Genomic DNA, 9,439 nt, shown 5'->3' on the forward strand with positions numbered 1-9,439 from the left:
AATGAGAATTGACCCAAAATGTAGGGACCAAAAGTGCATTTTCGCCAAACTGCTTGTGTGTTTTTGGAACCTATTGTAAATTATAGCTTTTTGATATATGGAAAACTGACTCTTTTCTAAACCATCTATGCTATATTTGTAAGATTAAAAGAATGTGATCTATTTGCAACTTATTATTTTAAGACTATGAAACTTCTTTAGTTATTTTTGAAAACCCATAGTATATTATAACTTTTGAAGACTCATATTACATCTTCTATACTATTATTTAAGGGGTTTTTTCTGTTTAGATTCCTCATTCTTTTAGTTCAAAATTACCCCTATAACCTTATGTTTAAGTAGAGACAAAACTAAAGGACAATTTGGTAAATATGCAACTCTAACTCCCACTAAAATATTGCCTAAAAAATAGGACAACTTTCCTGTTAATTTTCAAATTACTTTATCTACTTATAAATTCGATTTTCAAAATAAAAATTATATATATAAAATAAAAAAATAAAAATAAAAACACAAATTTTTTTCTACAAAATAGAACCGCTAAAAAAAAAAAAAAAGCCTCATCGCACATGCTTTGCGCGTGTGATGAGGCTAGTCTTAACTTAAAGATATATGCAACCTAATTCTCAACAAAAAAAAAAAAAAAACAAAAAAAAAAGAACTAATAAAAAAATTATTTTATAAAAAAATATATACTATTATTTAAGGGACTTTCCCTGTTTGGATTTCTCATTTTTTAGTTCAAAATTGCCCCTATAACCCTATGTTTAAGTAAAGACAAAACTAAATGACAATTTGGTAAAAATGCAGTCTAACTCTCACTAAAACATTGCCTGAAAAATAAGACAATTTTCCTGTTAATTTTCAAATTACTTTATCCACTTATAAATTCGATTTTCAAAATAAAAATTATAAATATAAAATAAAATAAAAAAACACAATTTTTTTTCTACAAAATAGACTTGATAGAACTTATTAGGATTTTGGTTACTTATTAAGTTGCCAACTCACCCCCCCCCCCCCACTCTTTCTGCTTTCAAATTCTAATCAGGAAGAGTAGCATATGTTTAGGCTTCCACTGAGATGTGCGCATGAGTGAAGTTTACGAAATCAATAGAATAAAATTTGAACTTTTATATTTAAATTTACCATTTGTGTAGACCTTTAGATTTAAAGGATTTAGTTTATTTTATTTGATGTTGGAAGATTATTTTTGGAGATCTTTTGAGAATTGCATTATTGAGGATTTTTTTAAAATTTATTGATGAAAGTTTCTTTGAGGATAATTCTTAGTTGTTAACAGGGTCTTTCACACTTGTAGGGTGTAAACTTTATAAGTGTGTGGCTATTGTCACGTGCCTAACTCATACTTGGGTTCGGGGCGTGACATGATGCCACGTTACCTTAAGATGCTTGAGAATGATACAGCATAGATTGCAAATGGAAGTAACCCTTGTTAATGTCCTCAAAAAGATTGCATATACCACTAGTTACCTTCTCGATATAAAGGATAAAATCCATCGGGGGAAATAACAACAGGCCCATCCGGTAAAGCCTTCCCATCCTTTACATATCAAAACAAGAAAATAAACATAAAACTTGTACTTTCTTGATTTGGATGTTTCAACCTCAAATAGAGAATCAATCCTCAATTTCTTTAAGCATTACCTGCTTAAGGTTGAATAGAAATTGTCTAGTGTGATAAGCCTGTGAAATTGCACGTGCACTAAGAAAAAGTAATTGATACCCATTTTCCTGCAACACATGGAAAAGAAGGGAAAAAAATACTTAGTTCTGTGTACAACTATGTTGTTGCTGGACATGGTAACATAGAGAAACTATATACATTCTATTTTTCCAAAGGCAACTCAAAATGGGAAAAATTAAGAAATAAAACATAAAACAGAACAGTAAGCTTTCTAAAGCCACAAAGAATAATGAGACAAAAAGCATTTTATACCAATAACACGAATTGCATTTGTAGGACGATAAAATTGTACGCTGAATATCTTGGTGGAAGACAGGTTATAGCAAATAGCTTGCATTTCATTTGTCGGTGAATTCCATAGACTAAATAGTTTGGGATTTAAGTATAAAATTAAATTCAAATAGTTTGGCATTTTATATCAAATTATCAATTTTACTTTCGTTCTTCAATTCTTTTTTCTTAAATCCCAACCAATTATCTCATCAATTATAACATGTAACCTGTCTGTTTGCTTGTAAAATTTTTTCAGATAATTTTTTTATTTCAATATTTAGTTCCGTTCCTGAAAATGTTATATAAATCATTTTCATTTTATGTGTTTGGGGTGATGTAAATTAAAAATATATCCACTTTACATAAACTTAAGTTCAATTAGAAATACATGCCCAAATTTGTCAACCATGAATCGACGGGATTCACCATGCTGATGCCAACAAAGACGGGCAAATCAACGACCAGGAGCTGAACAAACTCGTGGAATACGCTATGCAACTTTAATATACCGTTAAGGCGTAGATATACTTAGTTACGTTTACGTACTTAGCAATAACTTGTGAAAAATCATGTACTAATGATATGGGTGCTATGTGATTGCAAGCTTCAGCTTCTTCTATAATGTAGAATCGAGAAGAAGCTAGATCTTCCGCAATGTTTCTGTATAAATTGATATGAGGTGGCAATGCGTTTGTGTTGGTTTCATGTTTACTTTTCTTTTTCTTTCTGGTCATGCTTGTATTTCCTTGTCAGCTATGTAATATCCAAGTTGTCATAACAAAGAATATTGTCTGCTCACCATGTTTACTTGGAGGAAGCAGAATTTATATGGTCTACTTTAAAAAGTACAATTTCAGAACTTATTTCAATACCATTATTGCTCCTAATTCTATAGCTACTAAAATTTATGAGTTCAATTAACGAATATCCTAAAAAGTATTCTTCAAAGATGAGACAATCAATGCAATGGAGCAAAATATGACACACGAGTTATTTTCAATTTATGAATCCACTTTTTATTAATTAAATTTTTTTCTTTCTTTTTTGCTTTCCAATGCAGGTGAATTCCAATCAATACTTTCTTAAGAATGCCTGAAGATAGGTATTAACAACCACCAAAATCTAATAATTAGATTCTCTCGTGTCAAATATTCTCAATTATTTTCAAAGGAAAAAATTTAGGACAACAATTATGATATAGCAGATTTTGGCTAATGGAGAAAAAGTACTAGCTTTATATAAAAATAACAGACAATCAATCATAATCATGAAAAAAAATAGTCAAGGATATAATGTTAGAATTATATTTTAAAAAAAAAACAAAAATTTTGATTTTTTTTTTTTCACTTAAACCCGATAATACATAAAACCCAATAATACAACCAAAAAAAAAAAAATCTCCTCCCTCAAAATTAACCGATTCTTTGCCCATCTTCACTACTAATTTTCTCTCCACAACCCAGAAGGCCAGAACCACCATCGGTCTTTATCTCTCGCCTTTCTCTGAATCTAACAACAATAAAGAAGCGGGCTTAATCTAAACCGGGGCTGTTGACATCGCCACCGTTGAAGGTGAAAGTGGCCTCCACGATCGCCTCCTAGCCCGTCCATTAGTCCAACCCAGCCGACTGAGCTGTCCTTCAGAAAACCCGATTTTTGCTTTGTGGTGTGCTTCTTTTCCGCTTTCTCTTTCCTCTTAATTGATTTTTTGTTTTTTTTTGCAGAGTTTCTACGTTTTTTTCTTCCTTTGTTGTTAGAGTTATACCAAAGAAGAATCATTAAAATTCTGGTATTGAATTTTTTTTAATGCAATTTTTATTGGATTTTTATTTTCCTGGGATTCTTTAATTTGGTTTTGATTCTGGGTTTTTTTGGTTGTATTTATCTTACATTGGTTTTCCCTTTCTATAATTTATTATATGGGCATTGTAAACGTAAGTTAGTTTTGTACATTAAGAAACAGTAAACAAGTTTAATGGGTAATATAATCTTTCGGTCTTTTATATGCTAGACTGTGGAATGTTATGTTGGGGCTGCTGCTATTTTTCATTTTGTGGCGATATTATTTCTGTTTTGAAGGTTTGGGTTGGTTAGTATGGTTGTTCAAAATTGCTGAACATGTGTGTCTCATTTTAATTTTTAAATTTATTTATTAATTTTTTGAATACCACACCAAAAAAAAAAAAAAAAACCAATGATCTGTTTAAACCAGTAAAATTTAAGAGTACTACACCATATTTTTAGTGGGGTGATTGATTGTATTAAACTTTGTTTATTCCTCTATTTAATAAACCAAATTTCATTCAATAGATGGAGTTCAATTCAGTTTCAATTGTTAATTTGTAATATACACATCTATATCACTGCTTGATATCGTTTTCATCATTTAATGGATTGTCTACATTGTGTTTTATTATAGTTGTCGATAATACTCACATTGCTCTATTTCAAAAGAAAATCTATTGAAGCAACTAAGATTTAGAAGATTGGACACTACAAGTCTTGAAGGGATGCGCTTTCAAGTTAGTCAAAGGTGAAGGTGATTCTCCATATTGTTTGTTCCGTTTCACTCTATTTTTTCCTCCTTATTGTTCAGTTTATTTTCTGCAAAACAGTACAGAAGCAATGTGTATTTTTTGTTGATATATAATTTAAATCTGAGTTTAATTTGAAAATCAAACTCCAATTCTTCCCTTTGTTTTTTTTTCCTCTGTTCCAATTCTTTACATGATAAGGTTGGGGCAGCCAAACATTTGTAGAGAAAAATCTTGGTAGACTTTAATTGTCTTTTGCAGAATTCGATGTTAGAGTTATATGAATACCATGCGAGTGACACGATATCTTTGAAGAAAGAAAAAACCCGACTCTTTTCTGGTTCTATTTCTTTTGTTCCCATTCACTTTGAAATTTCTAATTCCACCGAACATGTCGAGCATTCTACCTCCAAGGTCGCCCTCAACTCCCTCTCCAACCATAGTCCTCTCACTCCTTAAAGTTTGTTTGGTGTTTCAGTAAGGCCTCACTCCTCTCACTCCTTAAAGTTTGGTTTGTGTCCATTTTGATTCATGGTTATATTGTTTTCTTGAGTTTTTATCATCTAGGTATTAGATTTTCAGGATTGACTTGAAGAATTAGGATTCTTCTAATGTTTGACTATTTTAAGGTATGAAAATTTTTCATTTTGATCTTTTTCAAATTTCAAATTTCTTTGATTGATATGGATTGCAGTGATTCCTCTTGGTGGATTTCTAGATCATCCACACAGAGGTTCTGCACTCATTGTTGTTTTTGATATTATGTGCGTTCATCAATCTTGACCCATTGTGTATGATAATTTCAGTATATTCTGATATATATTCTGTTTTACAGGTTTTTTGACTGTCACATACATGTTACAGGTACACTTTGTCACAAAGCTATTCAATTACTTGATTATTATCTGGTTTAATTGTAAAGAAATTAAAATTGGGTTTTTTGGATTTTAGGGAGGCATTACTCATCAAGATTCTGCAGGCCACAAGGATACAATTGGACCCTGTGATGTGCAGGTAAAGACATATTTTGAGTATGTTGGAAAAATTTGTTGTGTTTTAAGGTCTTTTATGAGAAACAAAGATGGATTTTTTTTTGGTTTGATCTGTATTGAGTTTCCCCTTTTTACAGTCTAATTAAATATTTGGGTTTGTTTTAGTTTCACTATTAATAAAATATTTGGATTTGTTTTAGTTTCACTATTAATGTTCTGGGATATCACATAAAGTTTAATTTTGTTGTTTTTCTTTGTTCTGACATGTGTTAATTGATATAGAAAAAGAAAAAAAGGAGAGATTTTTGGCTAATAAATGAGGAAGAGCAGGGCAAAGGGGAGATAGTATAAATTGGGGCATTGCAAAGCCAATACTCACTTTGATTGGTAATCTGGTGCTTTCTTTGTTTACTACATAATTTATATTTTTTTAGAATTTGATATTCTTATTCTTATTCCATTGATATTGTGAGCTATAGATGGTTCTCTTAAAAAAGAACCACTATAGGCATGAGAATTACAAATTTCATAATGATTTATGTATTAGTTAGAGATAATAAGTGCTCAGGTATAATATTTTCATCTGTTGTGAACAAATCCTTGGAAGTTAAGAGTTCAGTACCATTGACATCTACATTGTTTAAATGCTTTAGATATTTAAGCATGCGCAACTTAAAGACAAATTAGCTATGTAGTAGGGGAATTGTACATATTATTAATTACTCTAAGTCAAATACAAGAATCATGAATGTAAGCTATTATGTCCTTCACAAATCTGTTAAGAAAATTATTGGACTAGCCTTGGCCCTAATGTAGCACAAAATGCTACAGTAAATGCTGTTAACCCAGCCACATATGACCAAATGAAACAGTTAACATCATAGCATTATGTCTTTTAAGTTGAAATTATTTTGTATTTCAAAGTTGTTTCTATGTTAAACTACTTCCAAAATGTCCTAATTCTCTATACTTATGCATTTAGACTGTATGCTGGAAGAATTGTGGTTGGATCTGTATCTAATTAAGATAAGTCGGTTCTTTTCTTTTGTCTTTTCTTTGAATTTTTCTGATTTTATTCTTTCATCTTCCCCTTTTAAAATCAGCATAAAACTACTATTATCTATGGTCCTCTCTCACATGAACAATAACATTTAATTGTTTGCAAAGACTTGAGCAATTGAAATTATTACCTTTTTTATTTCAAAATGGTAGCAACAGTCACCTTCACCTTACTTCATTTATATATAGGACATTTTGGGCCTACAAATGAATATGAATTGGATGCCTCCTCTGCTTGATCACTTTAGAAGTCTAAGATGTTTAATTTTCTCTATCCAACTTCACTGCTGACTCTTTTGTTTTTTGTTTTTATTTTTTATTCTTATAGTAGTTATCTTCAAATTAATTTGACACTTGGTATCTTTTCTTTTCATCCATGATTCCTTAATGTCATATCTTATAATTGGAACTGTTTTTGGCTTTAAGATAGGAGAAAATTTTAAGATTCAAATAATAGAAAAATTGCCAAATCATTTTTCTCAAACTTTGTATATTATGTTTAGAATACTTCAATTTCATATTAATCTGATAAGATTTTTTAATGTTCCTGCTGCCTCTGTCTTAGCTTATGTATTATGTCTTTATATTAACTAATGATATGCATTTCTATTTGTCTCTATTTAATCATTAGTTTGATAGGCTTTTTAAACCATTAGTTTGATAGTTATATCTAATAGCAGGTTTATGCACAGAGTTTCTGACCATGGAGTGGGACTCTGCAGCTTAAAGATTGCTTTTTTGGAACAAGAATAGAGAAACTCTTTCTATATTGCTTCTTTTAAGGATTCTGATTGTGCCAATAAATTCTTTTTCTACTAGAGTCTTATTTGTCTTTCTAGATCTGGGTGATTCGGTGCTAACGTTGTTCCTTTACCAATGAAGGTAAACACCGCATCCCCTCCTATGCATATAAAGCAATATTTTTGTGGCTGAACCAAGTATATGAGAAGATAAAACCATGAAATTCATTGTTCAAAATGTTCCACCTATATCATACATTATTTTTTTAAATTCACCATCTCCAATGTGCAATCTCTTGGGGTTTGTAACATCCTTTGAAAGTCTCTCTGTCTAGAACAACATCGAACTCATTTGACTAAGGCAAGTAAAATTCAAGCTAACGTTTTTTTTTTTTTTTCATGTTTCCCTCATTAGACGCTTCTGTTAGGCCTTTTTAGTTTCCATGAATTTGGAATCATTCATATTTTGTATAATACTACATTCATAAATCCAACATCTTGGATGATGCTTTAGAATTTGAAGTTGTCATTGTAGTGGATAGAATGACTCATTTGTACAAAGTTATGAACTGTCACTCCTTCAATTGTTCATTGAAGTAAGTAGTCTAAGCCTTTTGTTGTAAAATGAGTAGTACATTTAGCCTTTTCTTTATCTTCATATGCTTTTGTGCTTTGATTGGAAAGTTGTGCTAATGAAGTTCCTTATCAGTTTCTATTGTATTTGGTCTATGTTTGTTTTTTAATATATTTTGCTAATAAAGTTTTAAAAATTTTTTCACATCGTTTGTAGTCATATCTGATTTTCTTTAGTTGTGAAAAGTTTTTGAATTAAAGTTTCTAGCATGTGTTGGATAGAATTCATGATAAATTTAATGTTCAATGAAAGTCACGTTTAGGTTCTTGCATTGATGTTCAATATTTTCAAAACATATTGGATCATCATCACTAAGCCATCCATATTACTTGCTTTTCGATTCATTATGATTATTCTTTCTTTTTCTTTTTTTGAAATAAATGGTATCTTTCATAATTGTTTTATCCCCTATAAGCAATTCATGGATTTATGTAAAGTATTCTTCCCATTGTTTCAGATGAGTGGTAAAGGGAGGGAAGTGCATACTAATTGCAAGCCTCCATTAACAGTAGAAAATATATATTGACTCCCTTTATTTCCTTCTAAATGAATTATTTTTTAGGTATGAATTCTCTTATTTTGCAGATAATATTTTCAAGTGTAGATTAGGAGCTGTACACTGGAGATTTGTTTTGCCTTTGTGTATAAAGACCTTGGGAATTTCAAAATATTTATGTAAAAGCTATTTTGGTAGTTGTTGCATCTTTATTTACTTATGCTTGAATAGTAGTTTTTAAAGTTTTCGAGAGAGGGAGTGTTATAACTTATTTGTATGAATTTAGTTATAAAATTATCTCTAAAAATAGTTAAATCCTTAAATTACTGTCCCTAAAGTTTGTTACGATTTTCTTCCTATATATTGTGCTCATGTAGAATATGAGTATCATCTACTCTTCTAGATTACAAAGTGTAAGGAATATATTTTTTAAATAAGTCAAAAGATGAATAAATAAAAAATATTAAATGGAATATCTGCCTAAGCATTCATTTATTGTATATTTTTTGTTCATCTAGATATTTTGCAATAATTGATATACAATTGTTTAGTTTCCTTTAATGTTTGATTACGTTTCAAATAAAATTATACTTACATAGTATGTTTTGAGCCATTGTAAGTAGAGGTGAATTCTTATTTGTTTAAAGTGATTATTTCTCTAAGCAAATATATATGTTTTTTAAAAACTATCTCATGCATCGCACGGGTTAGCGACTAGTTGTATTAAAAAGAATAAACAAACACTGATGGAGGCAGTCATGGGTTGCCAACATGGACCCAACACCACCACTAACACTAACTAAGATCACAACAATCTCCAAAGAGATTCAAGAAATAATGCCTCCGGACGTTAGTGGAATATAAATGTTGGATACAACTCTCCGTAACACTTGTTTTACTATATGAATTAGCCTAAAAAAAAAAAAAAAAAAAAGGTTATATTAAGAACAAAAATCAAAAGGAAGAATATGGCAGAGCTTAATATTTGAGTTCTGATCTAATC

General features: G+C 30.2%; 1 long non-coding RNA gene across 12 annotated transcripts; it reads left to right on the forward strand.

Annotated features, from left to right (window-relative positions):
* The first annotated feature begins 3,377 nt into the window (after nucleotides 1-3,377).
* Nucleotides 3,378-8,767, forward strand: LOC142607371 (uncharacterized). 12 transcript variants are annotated; one of them, XR_012839316.1, is made up of 7 exons: nucleotides 3,378-3,647; nucleotides 4,401-4,514; nucleotides 4,777-5,144; nucleotides 5,351-5,379; nucleotides 5,467-5,529; nucleotides 5,790-5,894; nucleotides 7,247-8,767. It is a non-coding gene; the product is annotated as an uncharacterized LOC142607371 (long non-coding RNA). The 12 variants fall into 12 exon arrangements; XR_012839311.1 differs by having other exon boundaries at nucleotides 3,378-4,514; XR_012839310.1 differs by having other exon boundaries at nucleotides 3,378-3,770; nucleotides 4,401-5,144.
* Nucleotides 8,768-9,439: the final 672 nt, after the last annotated feature.

Source organism: Castanea sativa, chromosome 1 (assembly GCF_040712315.1).
Source record: "Castanea sativa cultivar Marrone di Chiusa Pesio chromosome 1, ASM4071231v1".
Lineage (NCBI taxonomy): Eukaryota > Viridiplantae > Streptophyta > Magnoliopsida > Fagales > Fagaceae > Castanea > Castanea sativa.